Source organism: Triticum dicoccoides, chromosome 3B (genome assembly GCF_002162155.2).
Source record: "Triticum dicoccoides isolate Atlit2015 ecotype Zavitan chromosome 3B, WEW_v2.0, whole genome shotgun sequence".
Classification (NCBI taxonomy): domain Eukaryota; kingdom Viridiplantae; phylum Streptophyta; class Magnoliopsida; order Poales; family Poaceae; genus Triticum; species Triticum dicoccoides.
The window spans coordinates 12,875,603-12,897,964 of NC_041385.1; the positions used below are offsets into that span (position 1 = coordinate 12,875,603).

The 22,362-nt window shown below is 44.1% G+C and overlaps 1 pseudogene; it reads right to left on the reverse strand.

The window, feature by feature from the left end:
• Window positions 1–556: 556 nt before the first annotated feature.
• LOC119279077 lies at window positions 557–17,514 on the reverse strand (annotated as a pseudogene).
• Window positions 17,515–22,362: the final 4,848 nt, after the last annotated feature.

Consider the following 22,362-nt stretch of genomic DNA (forward strand, 5'->3'; position numbering starts at 1 on the left):
TGTATATAGATGTATTTTAGAGTGTAGATTCACTCATTTTGCTCCGTATGTAGTCTATATTGAAATCTCTAAAAAGACTTTTATTTAGGGATAGAGGGAGTAGAATCTTCACGGGTAATCAATTTCCACCATTGCTATTCCTTGCTCGCATGCAACCACAACCCTACATAAATCAGTCAGTATGTTATCTGTTAGAAATTTCATGTCAGCAAAAAGAAAACATAATTTGACAAGGCATGGACTGAAGCAAACGAGTGAATAGTGCACATCCAATGGGTATATTAAAATATATCAAACTAAATGAAACTAGCAAAATTCATGTGCAATTGTGCGGCCAGGTATTATGATACCACCATGACTGTCATTTAAAATATAGTTGCAATGTATTTTATACATCTCTATTGTAAAATATGATTAATCATTATTGTTTGCAGTGATGTATATTTTATTCATTTCTGCACATTACTAAATTTTGTAGCAAAAAATCTGTCAAAAAATTGTAGAAAAAATGTTTTTAGTAAGTAAAGTGAAGGATGACAATAGAACATTCATTACCTTGTCGATTCCGGTATGTGTGCAAGAGCGGTAACTCCGCCGATGTTAAGGCCAATTATGTTCTCAAGTCTGTAACATCAGAAAGACCTCTGTAACTTATAGGGAAAATGTCAAAGAAATTTCATAAGCAGAATTGGTCAGTTCTAAACTCAAATCAACTAGGCAACTATGTGTACCATATTGTCTCAATCCTGAGAACCTGTAGTCGTGTATATCAATATTCTTTTAAAGAGTTATTACTTCATACCTTGCATAGTATCCTGAGAACTAAACGTCTTTAGATATTGCTATTTGTTTGCTCAATTATTAAAATGAATTAGATGCAAAATAGTATTTGTTACATAACAAAGGCACTCCCAATATAGAAATTATTCCAAATTCATCTCTAGCTCTCTTCATCTCATCTAGCAACAACATCACCCCATGCACGGTGAGCATATCTATCTAATGGAGCACCTAACATGATCAATACTAGCACGACCATCTTTAGGTTACTCTAGTCTAACTACGAATAGATGCATATACTACTTAAACATTTCCATCAAACCTAGCACACTATGTCCTATAAGGCTAGCTCATCTCCTAATGAAACCTCGCTACATATGTATAATTTGGAAAAGGGCATCGATACCGAACTCAATGAAGATTGAAAAGGAATGCAACCTCATTTTTTTCGGAGACTAAGATTTTTGGTGCAAGAGGGGTGACAACATATATGTTGACTAGGTTTTGTTCCCTTTGTTTTGCGTAATCTTTTTGTCCAAATATGAGTACAATTCATGGAATTTATATAGCAACTCAAGTCGTCTTACAAACTGAAGAACTTAACTATTTCTAGATTTGTTCATGAATTTTTAAAAATACCAAAATCAATAACATTGATTTATATTATTGGATTCATACTGAAATAAAATACACTTTCTTATTGTGTACTCGATTTGTATTAAAAATAACATATTTTTCACATGAACTGTTAGTCGAAAGTGTCAACTTAAAGACTTTTTGAATGTATAAAACGATCTAAATTTTGACAGTGGGTAGTATGACAGATGAAATGACGGCTGAAAATTATCTAGCCATCAAACATTCGCCTACCTAAACGGGATCTACTTCTTGGTGCAGGATGGACGAAGTGTGGAGGCATGAGTCCACCAACCACCATGAAGTGGGTGGATTTTAGTATGAACTATTAGTCACTCGCGTGAGTGTTTATGTGTGGTAGTGTGCGTACTTGTATTCATCATTTTGCAACCATAAAGGAAAACCTACTAGATGAGATAACATCAGTGAGGAAGCACGAAAACAAAAACACTTTTCAAAATCATGTACTTTGCATTTATACCCTTCCACTTCCACCCTCGCATGAATTTTCGATAAAGCACCCTCACATGAATATAGACGGTAATCACTGGTGTATACCATCGAAAGAAAATAAAGCACCTAAGGGTCAGTGAAGATAGCAGTGCATATAAAAGAGCAATACCTATAAGTAGTGTTAGTCGGCTTCCAGATTTGTATGGTCCCATCAAGGGAACCTGTTACTAATACTTCATGTTTGGGGTGCCAACAAAGAGCAGTGAGACGGTTCGTATGTCGACCTTCGAGCGTACCAACACAACTTTCTGCCTCCGGGTCCCAGACCTTATTGAAAAACAAATCAGTATTCCCTGAGGACAGTAATAGAGTCATATTATTCCACTAAAGAAGCCATTTGGATGTATAATACCTTTGCAACACCATCGGAGGAGCCAACAACCAGTAAATGCCGACGACGGTTAGGTTGCACATCTGCGAAGTACTGAAGGCATAGAAGACCATCTGGATGCTCATTGAACTTGCGTTTGCAATTATCATATTTGATGTTCCATATCTGTAAATGGTAAGCAATGTACTTAAGGTTCAAAGAACATAGGGACGGAAACCAATGTGGAGATTTGGTTACTGTATTCATAAGAGGAAGAAAACCTTGACTCTGCCATCCAGGGAAGCACTCGCAAAACAATATGTGTACCGCGGGTGAAACATCACTTGTGTGACTCTGTTACAGTGCCCCCTAAATGTTTGCGTACATTCCCAGCCCTTGTCCCAGTCCCAAAGCTTAATCAGGTGATCATCAGATGCTGATAGAACCAAAGAGAAAGTTGGACTCACAGCCATAGACATTATATTATTCTCATGAGCTTTGAAGTTCCTGACTTCTTCCATTCTACCATAATTGTACACATGAATGTATCCATCGCCATCCCCAGTTACAAGCCACTGCTCTTGAGCGATAAATTTTGCAGAATATACTACAAATGGAAAGATATTGTTATAATGGTGGTTCATCTGGAAAGGAAGTTAATTCATGAAGCAGAGTAGTGCTCCAGCGATCCAGCCTTTAAGTTTATTCAAAAGGACAGAAGGAAATCGAGAGACACAACAAGAAAGCAAGAAATTAATAGGAAACAAGTTCATTGAGTTGAGCAGTGGGTCTGGAGGCTTCTCTTCTGTAAATTACAATAAATTTCATGAGTAGAGAAATGTGGATACATAAGTTAGAAAGCATGCCTGGTTTTCCTGGACTAACTTCAAAGGAGCTCACAGTTTCCTGCACAAAAGGAATGCCACTATTTGATCAGTCTAGACGATCTAGGTCACTATATTGAGCGTGATTGTTAGTGGCAGAGGCAGGGCCATGGCTTCCCCATGTTCTCTTGGGTACATCCGTACATGCTTATGGTCTTAAAAATCCTTAGAAGTCTAGAGAAATCTTCTAGTAATACATTGTTTGGTCCCTCTTAACTCTAGGTTCTTCCTCTCTACACACACGTACTTACCATCTTCCGGTAGTTCCAGATGCAAATAGTACCCCTTTGGTTGGTCGTCAACATCCTGCACTTCACACTGGGAAATCAAAACACGCATGCGCAGACCAAGCGGAAACTAGCAGGGTAGGAACTCACCAAGGCACCGTTGGATGCACATCCAAGGACAACACCTGCCGGTAATTCTGGCTAGTTGGATGAACATCGATAGACAGCACCACTCGGCAATTCTTACTGGCTATGATCTGAAACAAACGAAGTTAGAGAAATCCCCCACCGTGCTATAGCACGCAACTCAGTCTAAACAATTGAACAAAACAACACTGAATTATGTATGTAACCTGATCAGCGGTGGTCTCTTCCGGTGGGTCACAAACAACAGGCAGCATCATCTCCCGCACCTCGTGATCGGCGTTCTCAAAAAGGACGGCGACGGAGTCTGGGTCGAGATTCTTGAAATCACTCTCTTGCATTCTGATGGTCAGCAGGGTCAGAAACTCATCGCTATTCGATGGTAGCTCCTTCGTGTGCTCACGCACTATCACGTTGATAGTGTAGGTGCACTTTGGCGGTACAAAGCCGCAAAGCGGCAGCTCTGTATGGTACCTCGCTGGGTTATCCGTGAGAAGCCTGAAGCCGACACACTCATCCTTGTTGTTTGTTAGGCACAGTGGGTGGGAGGTCAACCTTGCGGGAATGAGAGGGAAGGAGAGACGCTGGGGTTGCACGCTCAACAATAAGATGGGACCGGCTCCTGGCTAAACAAGGGAAACATGTGATTATATATAGTAGGGGATTAAGGATGATGAGGGTCAAACAAGTCAAGCAATGAAAGCAAGATGGGTGAAAGAAACAATATCAGTACAAATAATTGCATTAGAGTTCAAAGTGCTAGACCTATCATATATGTGTGTAGGTGAAATTATTAGTGCTAGAGACCCCCGATATGTAAGGTGATAATTTCCGTGCCTAACTCCGTCTTGATTTGGCAAAATGGACAAAAATGACCCCGAAGGCAAAAGAAATTCACAAAATAAACTGTACCCAGCTAACCCTTTTGGGTAGCACCTGACACACCGGCGCTACACTACACTGCTTAGCGCCCGCCTAACAGGCGCTACACACCTCGTCAGCGTGGCATCCCTGGGCCAGGCGGGGCCCCACCCCTGGTTAAGTAGCGCCTAGATCAAAGGCGCTATACTACGTTGTAGCGCCTTTCGCTTAGGCGCTACACGATTGACTTACTAACCGGCGCGGGCTGGCCCTCCCCCATCCTACTCATTCCTCCCAGGAACAGAGAGGGTCGGCCGCGGCTTTCTCCCTCTCGCCCTCTCAATCCCCTTTCCAAATCCTTCCTGTTCCTGAGAGGAATGAGTAGGATGGGGGAGGGCCGGCCCGCGGCGGTTACTACGTCAACGTGTAGCGCCTAAGTGGAAGGCGCTGCACAAGGTAGTATAGAGCCTTTAATCTAGGTGCTACTTAACCAGGGGTGGGGCCCCGTCTGGGCCAGGGGTGCCACGCCGGCGAGACGTGTAGCGCCTGTCAAACGGGCGCTAAGTCTAGTGTAGCGCCGACGTGTCAGGCGCTACCCGAAAGGGTGAAATAGTTTCGCTCGCAGTTCATTTTTTGAATTTCTTTTGCCTCAGGGTCATTTTCGTCCATCTTGCCTCTTGGTTCCGCCATTCCCGGGACTCTGGGGCAGGGCAACAGAATATTGGAGGCCCTTTTCAGACCCCTCAAAAGAATATTATTTACTTAAAATCTCAAATAATGCATGTTACTGATGGATGATGGCACATGTTACGTTTGGAGCAGTAAAAAGGAGAAACAACAAAACATAAGTGCATAACAAGGTGTTGTTGCGGGCTCGCCAAGGTAATAGAGGCGACAAATGAAATTCCTACTACACAATAATGTGGACGGTGAGAATCAAGTTGCATAATCTAGTGCCGGAGAACAGTTTCTATTTTCTATTGTTTCGGGGGGGTTTAGGTGAAAAATTCATAGAGCCAGAATGCGCTGAATTTTTTGAGTCTTTTATGAAATAAAGACATGCATAGCCAAAAGATTGAGGCCGGAGGAGCCACGAGGGTGCCACTCGGCCATATGGCGCGAGCAGGCCCCTACGTGCGTAGCCAACCCCTAAGTCGGTTGGGGCTATTCTTCCGCCGTAAGGAAGCTAATTTATGGAGAGAAAAATCATGTTGAAAATCAGCCTGGTCAGAGTTACGGCTCTCCGACTATTAAAGAAATGGCGCTCGGCGTCAGAAACAGTACCTAAACAGAGAGAAACAAAGAGAAACAGAGAGAAGAGAGATCCAATCTCGGAGTGATATTGCTCTGCGGGAGCTATGGAGGCCAAGGACCAGAGGTGGAAACCTCTCCCCATCTAGGGGAGAGGCCAATGAATAAGAAGGAGAGGGCCTCTCCCCCCTCTCTTCCGGTGGTGCCGGAGCGCCGCCGGGGAACCATCGTTGCGACAATCATCTCCATCAGCTTCACCATCTTCATCAACATATCCCCCCCCCCCCCACTCTATGCAGCGATCTACTTTCTCGCAACCTGCTGTAATCTCTACTTAATGATGGTGTTTGATACTATATATTATTATCCAATGATTTGTTGCATCTCTATTATGTCTGAGTAGTTTCATTTTGTCCTATGGGTTAATTGTGATATGCTATGGTTGATTTGAGTTGTATGTTATTATGGTGCTGTCCTATGGTGCCCACCGTTTTGCACACACATGTGAGATCCCCACTGTAGGGTGTTGCAATATGTGATTGATTTGCTTATGATGGGTTGCAGGAGTGACAAAAACCTAAACCCTAGTTTGTGAGTTGTTGCATAGGGGATAAAAGGGGACCCTAGATCTTAATACTATGGTTGGGTTTTACCTTAATGAATCTTTGGTATTTGCGAATGCTGCTAGAGTTCCAATCATAAGTAGTTGTAGTCAATGGATTTTGCTACATGTTAGTGTAGGTCTCTCCCGCATAAAAAACTGCAATAGATGATTATCACTATCGTTCCATATCCAATGGCCTAGGGACAATCCTTTACTTTCTTGTTCTTTACAATTCAACGACTAACTTTTATTTACACGTTCTTTACTATCTTGAAAGCTATATTTTCATACCCGTAAAGTAGATTTATTTCTTTTTTCTTGGTAAAGCAAACGTTCGACGTGCGTAGAGTTGTATAAGTGGTTGATAGAACTTGAGAGAATACTAATCTTACCTTTAGCTCCTCATTGGGTTTGACACTCTTACTTAACGAAAAGGCTATAATCAACCGCCTACTCTTGTGGGTTATCATCATCCTCTTATCCGCACCGGCAGTACCCATGGCGAAGTTTGTCCATGCATTTGAAGAGCAAGGGGGAGGTCAAGGGCAAACGCGTGGTATACCGATGTCGCTGTGAGGGTGGAGATGATGATCACTAGACGGTCACCTCCCTTGAGAAGTTTAGACTTCCATGTCAGGATGTGGTTCACCAACTTATCCACGAGCGAATGCAAGTCCGCTTTGGTTAGCACCGCTAAGGGCTTGTTCGTTTAATCCCTTCCCCAAGGGGATTGGGGAGGTTTGAAGGGGATTGGGGAAGAATTTGACTTATAGGGGTTTTAATCCGTCATAATCTTTAATCCCCTCAAACCCAATGCAACCAAACATGGCCTAAGGAAAGAGGCATACCCAAGTATTTTACCTGGAACAATGCAAGGGGGATTCTAAGCGGGTCCATGATCAGCGCCAACTCCAGCCCCACATAACGATTCAGTGAGATTGATTTTTTTGTCCAATCATAATGCATCCCGGAGCTGACGCCAAATATACTAAGGAGCTCTAGTGTAGCCTCTGCCTCATCCACTAATGGTCGTAGGACAAGCACCACGTCTTTGGCATATAGGGAGAACAGGAGACGAGCACTACAAGCGATGAAAGACTGAAATAACCCAAAAGCCTCCACTGTTTTTTTTTTTTTGAGAAGGAACCGCGTGTCATTTAATAAAACAACCAGGATACATGGTCACACACCACACGCAGACCCAGCCAGAATGCTCCAGAAGCGCCAGCTGTCTCGACACTTTGCAGAAAGGACCCCATAAAAAAATTACAAATAAGACCTTGGAGACCCCGCCACAGAAACTCCAACGCTCATCTCCACGAGCCGCCGCCGCCGAAGACGCCGTCGGAGAAGGAGACGAAACACCACAGAACCTTGACCCGGCAAGCTTCCTCGCAGATAAACTGCTTTGTGGACCTCTCATGGATCCCGCCATGGGCGGCGAGAACACTTCCTTTGGGGAACGTCGGCCGGGGAAGACCCCGAGCTTGATCGGGCTGCCTCACCGCTCGATCCAGTCGACCATGTCGACATAGAAGAGCAGCACCGCCCACCGGCACCCTCGAACCAAGCATAGAAACCCCCAGCATCTGGAGCACGCCGGCGACGCTCGCCGGCCACACTCCTGTACAGTTCCTCCCGAACTCCGTGGTGGCATCGGAGCAAACGCGACCACGTCGGCGGAGTTGGAGGACAAAAACCGCGCCGAAGTCGCCGCCGCCGCTGCCACGACCCCGCTAGGACACCTAGCTCGCAGATCTGACACCACCCACACCGGAAACCGACTAGACGTGAGCAGATCAGGAGCACACTTATTGAACGCCGCTGCCATCGCCATCAGAGACAAGCAAACGGCCAGCCCACACCTAGCAACACAGGCTATACCTAGACTACAGCTGTACAAATCCGCACGGCTGATCCGGCAGCTCAAACCCCTCCGACGAGCCAGAGGCCCGCGGAGGAGAGGAGCTACCGAAGCCGCCGCCGGCAAGCGAGTCAAACTTCTCTTCGCCCTTTTCTCCTGTATAGAGAGAAAAGGGGAGGAGGAGAGACAGCTAGCAAGCCTCCACTGTGTTGAAAATGGTCGTAAGAACATCCATCATGCATCATGATGAATATCTTGTGGGAAAAAGGGCCCCTCCTAACACAACCCATGCAGGTGGTAGACGGATTTCTCACACACCCATGGATCAGCACAAGGGTGTTCGCTGTGGAGATCAAGAGAGCTAGCTTATCCAACCACCATGGTCTAAAACCAAGAGGACGAAGAACTTCTAGAAGAAAAGACCATGCAACGGAATCGAACGCCTTCACCACGTCAAGCTTGAGCATAGTGGACTTGATTCGCCGGCTATGGAGCTTGAGCTTTGTTTGACGGGCTCCTAAATTGACCACCCTCCAATGAAAGCTCTTTGGTGGGAACAGGCTGTGATGGAGAGGGAGAGAGCTAGGTTGTCGTAGCCTTCACCAGAATGTCCAACCCTACATTACACATAGGGATGAGTGTAATAATTGCTTTGTTCAGCTTCTCAAAACCCCAGCCATCCGTGCAGTTGAAGGCATGCACCTCCGCATGTCGACCTCCTTGATCGTCGTCCAGCTAGCCTAATAAAATATACCGGCAAAGCTATGAGACCCAAGCGCCTTATCAGGCAAGAGATCATGAATAACTGACCAGATGTAACCCACGAAAAAAGAGGACTTGAGGTGTGTATCCTTTAACACTGGCAGTTCGAGTGCCGGTAGGTTGAGCGATTGTTTGTGCTCAATCGGCGTACCTAGAAATCGGTGGTAATGCTGCCATGTCATCAATCTCTGCCTGTGACAAAGCTTCCACACGACCGTTTCTCATCTTCAAATTACGGTTTTCTTGACAACGGGTACAAACATGAATACAGACGAGCATAGTGTTTTCTTCGCCTCCTGCATTCACGTAAGGCACTATTAATGCCGTGCAATAGTCACTACCGGAATCAGGGGCTATGACGACGGTTTTTCCCCGGCCATCAGCATAGCTCCATCTATACCGATGGCCCCGACAAAAATCCATCGGCATAGGCCCTGATTCCGGTAGTGAGTCCTCTAAAGGGAGCCCAAACCCAACACTTTCTTCTTAAGTTGGAGCAAAACCTCCCCATCCGACAACTGCTTACTATCCATAGCCTCGTTGGCAAGCATGATTTGCTCCTTGATCTTGCCCACTTTCAATTGGCTCTAGTTATTTCTTATTTGGCTCACGGGCAGTGGCCTTGTGCCCTTGTGTCAACGAAAAAGATTCGTAAAAGGATTTCTACAGCAGGGAGGGCACAATAGTCATCCCCATGACACCGCCTCATGGAACACTGCGATCCACGACCAGAACGACTAAAAGTGAAACCTTGCCTTGCAAGCAAAGGTGACATTCGTCAACAACAAGAACTGGATGTGATCAGGGAACCATGTGGAAAGGGTTTGTAGTAGGCAGGTAGGGTGGTCTGCATCCCAATCAGCCAAAGTGCACTGGCGGTCAATATTGTTGAGCGTAGCAGTCCATGGCTAATTGCTCCACATGAATAATTGTTAACTAAATGGAGTAGAAATGGGTATAAGGTTTGGGTTTTGAAGATGCATACCTTTTTTTTTTTGCGAAAGGGTGCATACCTTGTTTAACGGGGTGTCTAGATATGGAATGTTCAGTGTACTGACTATTTCCCGTATAGATGGCCTGTCCTTTCTTTTCTCCTTGACACACCATAGCGCAGTATGGAGACATACTTTGAGCTGACCAATGCAAGTGACATCCAGTGATGCATACTTTGTTGCTATATATTCGTCTGTCCACTTTTGATGTACCTATCAGGTTGGAATAAGGTGCTTAAATGACAGCATAAGAAGATACAACAAAGATACAAAAATAAAAATAAAATCAGCACTCTTCAGATCTAGAAGAAAATTTGCCTTACATTCACAAAATGGCTACTATCCATGGTTTCTTGACAAGAGCTGTGTTTCTCCCCTGTTGCGGTATCCATGATTAAGAGACCTAAGCTGTATATGTCTGATTGGAATGAAGTAGTGTATCTATTTATGTATTCTGGAGCCTTGTACCGACTGAAACACATTAAAATCAACATGCAAGGCATTACGTGACTCAAAATCCAGCTTATTTGTACCAGTGAAAGTAAAATGAAGAAATATATAGATTACTTGATTTCCAGATCATATTCCGTGCCTTCTAGGGATAGTCCGTCAAACAGATCTGATAGACCAATATCTGCTAGTTTTGGTACCATATTTTTGTCTAAAAATATGTTTTCAGGAGTAAGAGGCAGATGGCTGATAGGCCTGTTTAACTCAATATGCAAGAAATGCAACGCCTCACAAATGGCTAAAATTATCTTGAAGCGCATATTCCAGTCAAATTGACAAGAATCACCTGTAGTATAAAAACAAGTAATTGGTGGATTAAAATCACTAGTACTTCTCTCTGCTCTGTGATGGACTAGCAATATATTTATGATTAAAACATCCTAAAGTTTTCATTTACACTATTCGATGAGAAATACTTAGGAACTAAGTGAAGGTGTCATATGCGGAAACAGTGGCAACCCCATTTTCTCCATTATTTTTTGCAATTGCCGAATACCTGCTCCTGTTCTCATATTTTCACCATTGTCACTTCGGCTGAACCAAACTCACTAATTCACAGGGACGGAAAATTTCTGATTTGATGCTTGTGACAAAGCGTGGCTTCTCTGGTGCCTAGTTGCCTACAATGATAATAGTCAATTTTCTAAAAATAACAAGGCAAGACTTGCCATTTTCATTATATTACGAAAAATGTGAGAGTTCCCCAATTAATTGGCAGAAAACCCGACAAAGACCGTTACAAACACGTACACAGACAAGTATCATGGAACATGACAACATTGGGAACCACCGGCCAACTTGACTACTCCCTGGCGGCGACGACAAGCCGGTCGATGCTCATCCGGCTGTGACAAGGCACTATGTGGGCGCCGACCAGATTAGTTTAGCTTAGTTATGTTTAGGTTACATTTTGTGATTTAAATAGTGATGTTCAAATTTTGGGCATGTAATGGAACGATTGTGTAATGTTTAATTAAGGTTTAGAAAATTATTGTTACTATTTGACACGAGGGTCCGACAAATCAATGAGAGAGGCAGAGAGGGGATATATGAGGCATTAGTGGTGTGTGTACTGGTGCACGTCATCGTAGATTTGGTACTAGTGGCGTGCCTTGCACATACCACTGGTAATATTTTTTCGGTGGTGTGCGCTGCATATGCCAGTAGTAACCAGTTACCAATGATGTCATACTAGCAGCGTGCAGCTTGCACGTCACTAATAGCCACTTTGGGAATGCCACTAGTAGGTTTTCCTACACTAGTGTTTGACCATCTTGTCGAGTGAGCGAGTGCATAGCGCCAGGTTGAGCGACTGCAGGTTGTGAACCCCAGGCCCTCCCAAATGCTTCCGGGTGGATATGATGTGCCAAGCAATAAGTCAGCTTCCACTCTTTGCATCCTTTTATCCGCGGTAGAAGAACCCACGACAAAATTCATTAAGCATTTTCTTTACCCGGGTTCTAAGCATTTGAAGGTCAAGGGTAAGCATGTGGTATATCGATGTCGCCATGAGGGTGAAGGTGGTGCGCACTAGTCGACCACCTCACTTGAGGCTTGTTACTTGTATAACAAGGGCATACCATAACATAAGTGAGAACTACTGTGATGCCGATACTCAATGTCCGATCATTGGATGATGCTTTTTTTTGAACCATGCAGGTGGACTGCATGTACTCCCTCCATTTACTTATACAAGGCCACTATGAAATATACAGTTTGCATCTATACAAGGCCACGAATAGTAACCAAGGCAAAATTAATGATGTTTCCTCGTACTAGCAACTTGTTTAATACTTGCATGTATGTAGTCATAATGACACTTAGCTACTTTCTCCACTCAGTTTTCTTGCATGCATTCAGTGTATTAATGATCCCAGTAAACGAAAAGAAAAGTTGGATTGCAAAACATGTATTAAATTTTACATTGGTACCTGTAATTTGAGTTTTTGGCCTTGTATATAAAAATGGAGGGAGTATTATATTTAAGAGAGGGAGAAATACACGACCAACGACCATCATAGTTACAACAAGGACAACCTAAACTTCTGCAAACAAAAAGACCGAAAGCCCTGACCATCAAAACTGTCTACAAAAACATCAAACAGAACGAAACTAATGTTATACAAAACGACATAGACTTGCTTCTGCCCATTGCACCACGTCAATCTTAATTTGAATGATGATTCCTTGAAGCGGTGTGTGCGAATTTTCAAAAATTCTGCCATTTCTTTCTCTCCGTATACTCCATATAATTAGTGGTACCATAGTGTTCAAGGAATTCCTTCTGGGTTCATGGACTCTATTTCTAGCCTCTTGCCACTAATCCCGGAGATCAAGAGCATTTTGAGGGATGGCCTCGGTCAGATTTTCCCAAAGAAGCACTCAACTCTAAATGATGGTCACTACACTGCAACCCATGAAGAGATGGTGAACCGATTCTTGCGCAATGTTGCAGAAACATCATGCAACATTATGAGGCAAATCACGCTTAGCTAGACGATCCGCTATCCAGGCACACCCCTTGACGACCAGCCAGGGAAAGAGGTTGATTTTAAAGGAGCCCAAGCCTTCCAAATGGCGCAAGCAGTACTACACATAACCAATGCAGCGAAGTGTACTTTATAATCAGATTTCGCCGAGTAGGTACCTTAGAATTCCACGACCAGATCCATTTGTCTTCAGCACTATGTATGATTTGAACTTCAGAAATCACCTCCCATAAGGTTAAGACCTGATGAAAAATGCGAATATTCATTTTCCCCTTTATGTCACCAACACTTCACTAATCATTGCTTCTGCTACTTTTCTTCTCTCCCCGACGACTGGAGGCATGGAATTGGAAACTTCTGGTGCGATATCTTCTACTGCGGCGCCATTGATCCATTTATCAGTCCAGAAGAAACATCTATTTCCGTTGCCTAACTCAACACGGGCAGCAGCATTGATTAGACGCCTTTCATGATTTTCCAAAGGGTTTAGTAAGATGCTCCATGCACGCTTATTTGATGTACGTGCCTTCCAAGCCCACCGCAGACAAAGCGCGGAGTTCATGATCATTGGACGATGTTTGATCCAGTGGGTATGCTCCACTTTGCCCCACACATGCATGGTTGGATTGGATCAATAGGATCATACAAAAATCCGATGTACAATGTCATGTTTATAGCATCGCTCTAACACAAGAATAATAGGAAGTCAGACTCAAGGGACTTCAAGAACAATCTGCGTTAACTCTTCTTCTGCAGCACGAAGTTGGTAACGATCTGATCTAACCTTGTATACATCCTCGTAGTGATCCGGGACCTTAATAGTAGGGTGAATTTTGTTGTTTTCTACTACGTTTCCCAACAAGATTGTGGTGGCGGATTAGTTTCCTCCCAAGCCGCTCTAATGAGTAATCTTGGAGTGGGACTATTTGGAATGTGCTGCTTGTGGTGTTTTGTTTTTCTATTTTTGGGCAGGGAAGTGCTAGGCGTCAGCTGGTCGATCGCCTGCGCGGATAAGCCACTTCGCTGCGCGTCTGATTGGCTCGCGTGTGGCCATTTAATCGTGCTCTCAGTCGTCGCCTCTCAAGCGACACCATCGTAGAAAATCCCCCAACCCCCATGATTGCCCCCATGTACATAGTAAAACACCCACCTTCTCCCCCTCACAACAAACTCGCTGTGTTTTCAACACCCCGTCTTGAAGCATTAGCAAGTGCCCCCCTGCAACACTGACGTCTCCTCTTGCAGTGGGCCCTTGACTTGCTGCAGTGGCCGTCACACAACATTGGCCTCCTAGGTTGTAGCACTGGGCTCACTGATCGCAATACCGAAATCCATAGGTCATAGCGGCAGCTATTGTCGATCATAGAACTAGGCCGGCCGGTCGAAGCAGCGGCCATCACCGGTCGCAATAGCGCGTCCCATGGTTCTCAACAACGTCCCCATCGATTGCAGCATTGGCCTTTCCAGTCACAGTGGTGCTTGTCGACGTAGTGGCTTGCAAGCTTGGAGCATGGAGTTGGCGTAGTGGTAGCACCATCGGTGACAAACTTTGGCGTCCTGGTTTGCGGTTGCATCGGTGGCATTGCCGCAAACGGCCTAATCGAGGCATGCAACATGCGATAGTGGCAGCCTGAGCATGGGCGCGAAGTTGTGAGGAAGACATGTGTGGCAGCATTGGCGGACTCGTCTTGGAGAAAACGAAGAATAGAGGCCGAAAGGGTAGGGATGACGATATCCCGAGATATTGTGGATGAGCAGTGGGACCATGCCATGTGCGGTTCGTTTGTTGGGTCACAAGTAAGCACAGATCACAGCACGATCGAGTGGCTGTGTGACCGGCCGACGTAGCGGTTCTTTCGGCCGACAGATTTAGATCATTTACCTTTGGATAATAGCTACCCCTTTTGATCCCTACGTTTTGAAAACAACATGGTGCCCCCACAATCTCTCAACGAATGAAGTTCAGCAGATGGTGCCAAATACGTCACCTCTACAAGATTAGCGGCTAAAATGAGCAATATTTTAAAGCGGGCCGAAAGCCTTTTTCGATAATGAGCAATATTTGAATTATTTGACTTCTATGCAACCACCGATCAGATTGGTGCTCATGTGGTGCAATTTTCTCCGAAATATGAGCTGTGTGGTGATGTCTTTTATGACATTTTTAATGCACAATTGATCGAGCTTAATGCCTTAACCCCAAGATTTGTTTAATCATGTCTAAAGTAAAAATTTCTTACAAAAAGAGTTTGATGAGATTGAATGGGTCACTGCTAGGAAAGTTTTTATTAGACCATGACAGAGCGATCGATGGCCTAGCTGGATCCTACTTTTAATCTGATTCAACATATATGATTCACAGTGAAATATAAGAAAAGTAATATAGACAGATGACACAGTATCTTACCGTAAATATACTCGTCAAGGCTTTTATTTGACAAATACTCGTACCATAGAAAACTTTCTACCTTGCTTGTCAGAATATATCTCCCATCATGCTTGACAACTTCCCTCTTCTTCACATTGCAATAGCCAAGTAATCGTACAATATTTTTGTGTTTGATCTCCATGAGCTGTCCAACTTCACTCTGAAACACGTTATATGAAATTTTACTTCCCTGAAACCTCTTCACCAGAGTCTCTTCCCCAGAGTTAAGTATACCCTGCTTAACTTCACTTGTTAGTAAATACATGGCAGTAAAGATGAGATATGGTTGACTTAAAAATAATGATAGAAGTACCTTAAAAACTGTCGCAGATGCACATTCAGAAACTATACGTTCCTTTGAAAAATCGTTAGTAATTTCCCGTAGAAACTCGAATTCTGCTAAATGAAAATTAGAAATAAGCTGTGGCAGTTGGCATTAGCAATAAGAGCATCTAGATATAGCACTAACCTGGAGAGGGCATCTCTGGGATGTCTATCGTCAACCGTGAGTCGTCTTTTAGGTCGGAACACATATAATTTCTTTCTCTTCTTCGAGAGATGGGTCCTCTTTTTCCTTGAATATCCAGTGCCCATGAGTTGCGTTTTAACCGCACAGTCTTTTCTCTTAATAGGGGGGTAGCTTCCCTTTGGACTTTGCGAAAAGCTTTCCTTCGGACTCGACTCTTGGCCGGAAACTGTACTGACTCCGAGCATTCTTTTGAACACGCGGTCATCATTTGTCTTTCAATCAGCTCACTATTGATATCTTTCATGGAAGGTCTATTAAGTCGTTCATCATCCATGCATTGTAGTGCGGTCCTAATACAAGTCCTTACTTGTTCGCAATCTACTTCAAGCGATGGATACGATGGTATCTCCTGAAATTTTTTCCTCCAGTTGTTGTGTACCTTCAAAATCAAGCAGGCCAGAAGCACGAGTGTGCATACGTAGGTTAACGTATACTCCGTAGAGCACAGAGTTGAAAGTCAAATTTGTAAGAATCAAGTCCACTACTGAATATACATGTATCACCGTCTTCACTACCGAATGCGACAAACCATGCACACCATAAAGTTAGCTTACGTGCCTAAATTCATCACAGATGTTGTACTAGACTTTGTAGCTGTAAATATTGGAAGAATTTCTCTAAAATATTGATATGATTAAAAGGTTCTTACATGCTCAATACAGTCCTTGTCATTCATGTAAGAAATGTTCCAGTAGTTCATTCCTCCGGTCAGTAACTTCTTAATTGTAACCCCTACGCTAAAGATGTCAAACCCTCTTGAGATGACTCGATTGTCTATGAACTCCGGTGGTACATATCCACTGCATTATAACATAAACTGTAAAGTGATACTGTGAGAGTAAATAATTAAAACGAATTAACCGATCAGAGATCTCTATGTTTAAAAGGGACGGAAGCTTACACTGTCCCTAGCTGTGTTGCATTTGACTCTCTGATGCATTCTTCACCCAATAGCCTTGATATTCCAAAATCCACAATCTTTGGTATCATTTTCGCGTCTAGCAATACATTATCTGTCTTTATATCCAAATGCACAACGCAAGCTCCGTGAATATATTCCAAACCCGCACACATCCCTTTGATTATCTGGAAGCGTCTGTGCCAATCAAGTCTAAGATGTTTTTCTGCAAGCACAGAGTGGAGAGTCAAATTTGTAAGAATCAGAACAACGTACTCTTTAGGTGGGTCGCCGACATACCATGAAGATTGTTGCTAAGGGGTCCGTTGGGCAGGAACTCGAGGCAGAGTGCCCTATGTATTTCTTCGGCCATTACCATTTCTCCTTTGTACTCTGCACGTACACGCTCTGTTTCATCACAGAAGCCCACTAGTCGCACAATATTAGGATGCTTGAGCCTCTTAAGGTGTTCATATTCGTTCTGGAATAGCATCTCGTCAACCCCGATCTTGAATGGCAGTACTTTTACGGCAATCACTTCTCCATTGAACTCTCCCTATTCGACAATTATTCATGATGAGTCCTTTAGTTGCGAGGAAATAAGCAGTAGTACGCGAGTACTAGTACGTTCTTGCTTCCGGCACGATTTAAAAGATCTACAAGAGCCTATATATGCTTTGAGGGAGAGGGAGGGTGGTGGCAGAGATACCTTGTAAACTTCGGCAGATGCACCGAAGCCAAGTTTGTGGTTGAAGTTGTTTGTGATCTCCTTTAACAACTTGAATGACAGTTTCACTGGCCCGTCACTTTGAGGGCATGACTTGTTCTCCATGGCACGCACTGATTCCATTGCGAAAATACTTTCGGGAGTGGTGGTGGTGGTGGAGGTTCCCACCTCCCAGGTCGCTGCGACCGAGTCGGGGTCGGGGGATGGCTGCGGATGTTGACGTCCAAGCGGAGGAGGCGCCCCAGCTGAGCCTCGGGAAGGAGGCGGCTGCGGCCGGCGGTTGCTTCTCCGGCGGGTCCATCAACGGGTCCAGCGATGCGGGTCACGCAGCGGTGGCAAGCGAATTTGGTTCGAGGGTGTCGGAGGACAGTGGCGAGGAGACGGTGCACACGCGACCATGGATGCCATTAAGAGTCACTCACATCGTGGCTCTTCTCTCTCTTCCTTCCACATTACTATAAAAAATTGCTTCGGTGGCAGACGCGCATTCATTGTTGCATGTTTCGATTGTCAACGTTCACATCGATATTTTGCGCAAGAGCATCTCCGTCACTCCTCCCCAAATGAAAATTGCAACGAAATGCCGCAAAGATTCCTCACCATCTTGTAGCCAGCTGACTTGTGATGGATTGGAAATTTATTCTCAACTTGCGGATAACTGTTGCATTATCAGGCTATTAACTAGGCCACGTTATGCTACTCCCGATGATTGACTTAATTTGTTCTATGAATTCAGACAAAACTGGTAAACATGTTCAGCTAAAGGTTGCTTGGTACATGCTGTTTTGCCTTAATTATCTGATTTTCCACTTCACTCTGAAATCCTTTGAACCTTCAACTTTTTCAGACTTATGTTTCATCAAGTAGATATACCCATATCTGCTCAAATCATCTGTGAAGGTCAAAAAATAACGATACTCGCCACGAGCCTTAATACTCATTGGTCTGCATACATCAGTATGTATTATTTCCAACAAGACAATATCTCGTTTCATTGTTCCAAAGAACGAAGTTTTAGTCATCTTGCCCAAAAGGCACGGTTCGCAAGCATCAAATGATTCCAAAAACCCATCAGCATGGAGTTTCTTCATGCGCTTTATACCGATATGACCCAAACGGCAGTGCCACAAATAAGTTGCACTATCATTATTAACTTTGCATCTTTTGGCATCAATATTATGAATATATGTATTAATACGATCGAGATCCAACAAACTATTTTCATTGGGTGTCTGACCATCGAAGGTTTTATTCATGTAAACAGAACAACAGTTATTCTCTGATTTTAAATGAATAACCGTATTGCAATAAACATGATCAAATCATATTCATGCTCAACGCAAACGCCAAATAACATTTATTTAGGTTCAACACTAATCTCAAAAATATAGGGAGTGTACGATGATGATCATATCAATCTTGGAACCACTTCCAACACACATCGTTACTTCACCCTCAACTAGTCTCTGTTTATTCTGTAACTCCTGTTTCGAGTTACTAATCTTAGCAACCGAACAAGTATCAAATACTCAGGGGCTACTATAAACACTAGTAAGGTACACATCAATAACTTGTATATCAAATATACCCTTGTTCACTTTGCCATCCTTCTTATCCACCAAATATTCAGGGCATTTCCGCTTCTAGTGAATATTTCCTTTGCAGTATAATCACTCAATTTCAGGCTTTGGTCCGGCTTTGGCTTCTTCGCGGGAGTGACAACTTGCTTGCCATTATGCTTGAAGTTCCCTTTCTTTCCCTTTGCCCTTTTCTTGAAACTAGTGGTCTTGTCAATCATCAACACTTGATGCTCTTTTCTTGATTTCTACCTTCGTCGATTTCAGCATCATGAAGCGCTCGGGAATCGTTTTCATCATCCCTTGCATTATAGTTCATCACGAAGTTCTAGTAACTTGGTGATGGTGACTAGAGAACTCTGCCAATCACTATCTTATCTGGAAGATTAACTCCCACTTGATTCAAGCGATTGTAGTACTCAGACAATCTAAGTACTTGCTCACTAGTTGAGCAATTCTCCTCCATCTTTTAGGCAAAGTATTTGTCAGAGGTCTCATACCTCTTGACACGGGCATGAGTCTGAAATACCGATTTCATCTCATGGAACATCTCATATGTTCCGTGACGTTTCAAAAACGTTTTTGTCGTCCCGGTTCTAAGCCATAAAGCATGGTGCACAAAACTATCAAGTAGTCATCATATTGAGCTAGCCAAACGTTCATAACGTTTGCATCTGCTCCTGCAATAGGTCCGTCACCTAGCAGTGCATCAAGGACATAATTCTTCTGTGCAGCAATGAGCATAATCCTCAGATCACGGATCCAATCCGCATCATTGCTACTAACATCTTTCAACACAATTTTCTCTAGGAACATATCAAAATAAACATAGGGAAGCAACAACGCAAGCTATTGATCTACATCATAATTTGCAAACATACTACCAGGACTAAGTTCATGATAAATTTAAGTTCAATTAATCATATTACTTAAGAACTCCCACTTAGATAGACATCTCTCTAATCATCTAAGTGATCACGTGATCCAAATCAACTAAACCATAACCGATCATCACGTGAAATGGAGTAGTTTTCAATGGTGAACATCACTATGTTGATCATATCTACTATATGATTCACGCTCGACCTTTCGGTCTCAGTGTTCCGAGGCCATATCTGCATATGCTAGGCTCGTCAAGTTTAACCAGAGTATTCTGTGCGTGCAAAAATTGGCTTGCACCCGTTGTAGATGGACGTAGAGCTTATCACACCCGATCATCACGTGGTGTCTGGGCACGACGAACTTTGGCAACGGTGCATACTCAGGAAGAACACTTTTATCTTGAAATTTAGTGAGAGATCATCTTATAAGGCTACCGTCAATCAAAGCAAGATAAGATGCATAAAAGATAAACATCACATGCACTCATTATAAGTGATATGATATGGCCATCATCATCTTGTGCTTGTGATCTCCATCTCCGAAGCACCTCCATGATCACCATCGTCACCGACGCGACACCTTGATCTCCATCGTAGCATCATTGTCGTTTACGCCGTCTATTGCTTCTACGACTATCGCTACCGCTTAGTGATAAAGTAAAGAAAATACAGGGCATTTGCATTTCATACAATAAAGCGACAACCATATGGCTCCTGCCAGTTGCCGATAACTTCGGTTACAAAACATGATCATCTCATACAATAAAATATAGCATCACGTTTTGACCATATCACATCACAACATGCCCTACAAAAACAAGTTAGACGTCCTCTACTTTGTTGTTGCAAGTTTTACGTGGCTGCTACGGGCTTAGCAAAAACCGTTCTTACCTACGCATCAAAACCACAATGATAGTTTGTCAAGTTGGTGTTGTTTTAACCTTCGCAAGGACCGGGCGTAGCCACACTTGGTTCAACTAAAGTTGGAGAAACTGACACCCGCCAGCCACCTATGTGCAAAGCACGTCGGTAGAACCAGTCTCGCGTAAGCGTACGCGTAATGTCGGTCCGGGCCGCTTCATCCAACAATACCGCTGAACCAAAGTATGACATGCTGGTAAGCAGTATGACTTGTATCGCCCACAACTCACTTGTGTTCTACTCGTGCATATAACATTAACGCATAAAACCTAGGTTCTGATACCACTGTTGGGGAATGTAGTAATTTCAAAAATTTCCTATGCAGACGCAAGATCATGGTGACGCATAGCAACGAGAGGGGAGAGTATTGTCCACGTACCCTCGTAGACCGAAAACGGAAGCATTATGACAACGCGGTTGATGTAGTCGTACGTCTTCACGATCCGACCGATCCAAGTACCGAACGTACGGCACCTCCGAGTTCAGCACACGTTCAACTCGTTGACGATCCCCGGACTCCGATCCAGCAGGGTGTCGGGAATGAGTTCTGTCAGCACGACGGCGTGGTGACGATGATGATGTTATACCGACGCAGGGCTTCGCCTAAGCACCGCAACGATATGACCGAGGTGGAATATGGTGGAGGGGGGCACCGCACACGGCTAAGGAACGATCACGAAGATCAACTTGCGTGTCATGGGGTGCCCCCTGCCCCCGTATATAAAGGAGGGAGGGGGAGGTGCGGCCGGCCCCCTAGGGGTGCGCCTGGGGGAGTCCTACTCCCACCGGGAGTAGGACTCCCCCCTCTTGCCTTGTAGGAGAAGGAAAGGGGGAAGGGGAAAGAGGAAAGGGCCCTCCCCCTTCCTTGTCCTATTCGGACTAGGGGGGAGGGGGCGCGCGGCCTGCCCTGGCCGGCCCTCCTCTTCTCCCTTAGCGCCCATGTAGGCCATTAACCCCCGGGGGGGTTCCGGTAACCCCCGGTACTCCGGTAAAATCCTGATTTCACCCGAAATGATTCCGATATCTAAATATAGGCTTCCAATATATCAATCTCTATGTCTCGACCATTTCGAGACTCCTCGTCATGTCCGTGATCATATCCGGGACTCCGAACAACCTTCGGTATACCAAAACTTATAAACTCATAATAAAACTGTCATCGTAACGTTAAGCGTGCGGACCTTACGGGTTTGAGAACTATGTAGACATGACCTAGAACTGTTTCCGGTCAATAACCAATAGCAGAACCTGGATGCTCATAGTGGCTCCCACATATTCTACGAAGATCTTTATCGGTCAGACCGCATAACAACATACGTTGTTCCCTTTGTCATCGGTACGTTACTTGCCCGAGATTCGATCGTCGGTATCCAATACCTAGTTCAATCTCGTTACGGCAAGTCTCTTTACTCGTTCTGTAATACACCATCTCACAACTAACTCATTAGTTGCAATGCTTGCAAGGCTTAAGTGATGTGCATTACCAAGAGGGCCCAGAGATACCTCTCCGATAATCGGAGTGACAAATACTAATCTCGAAATACGCCAACCCAACAAGTACCTTTGGAGACACC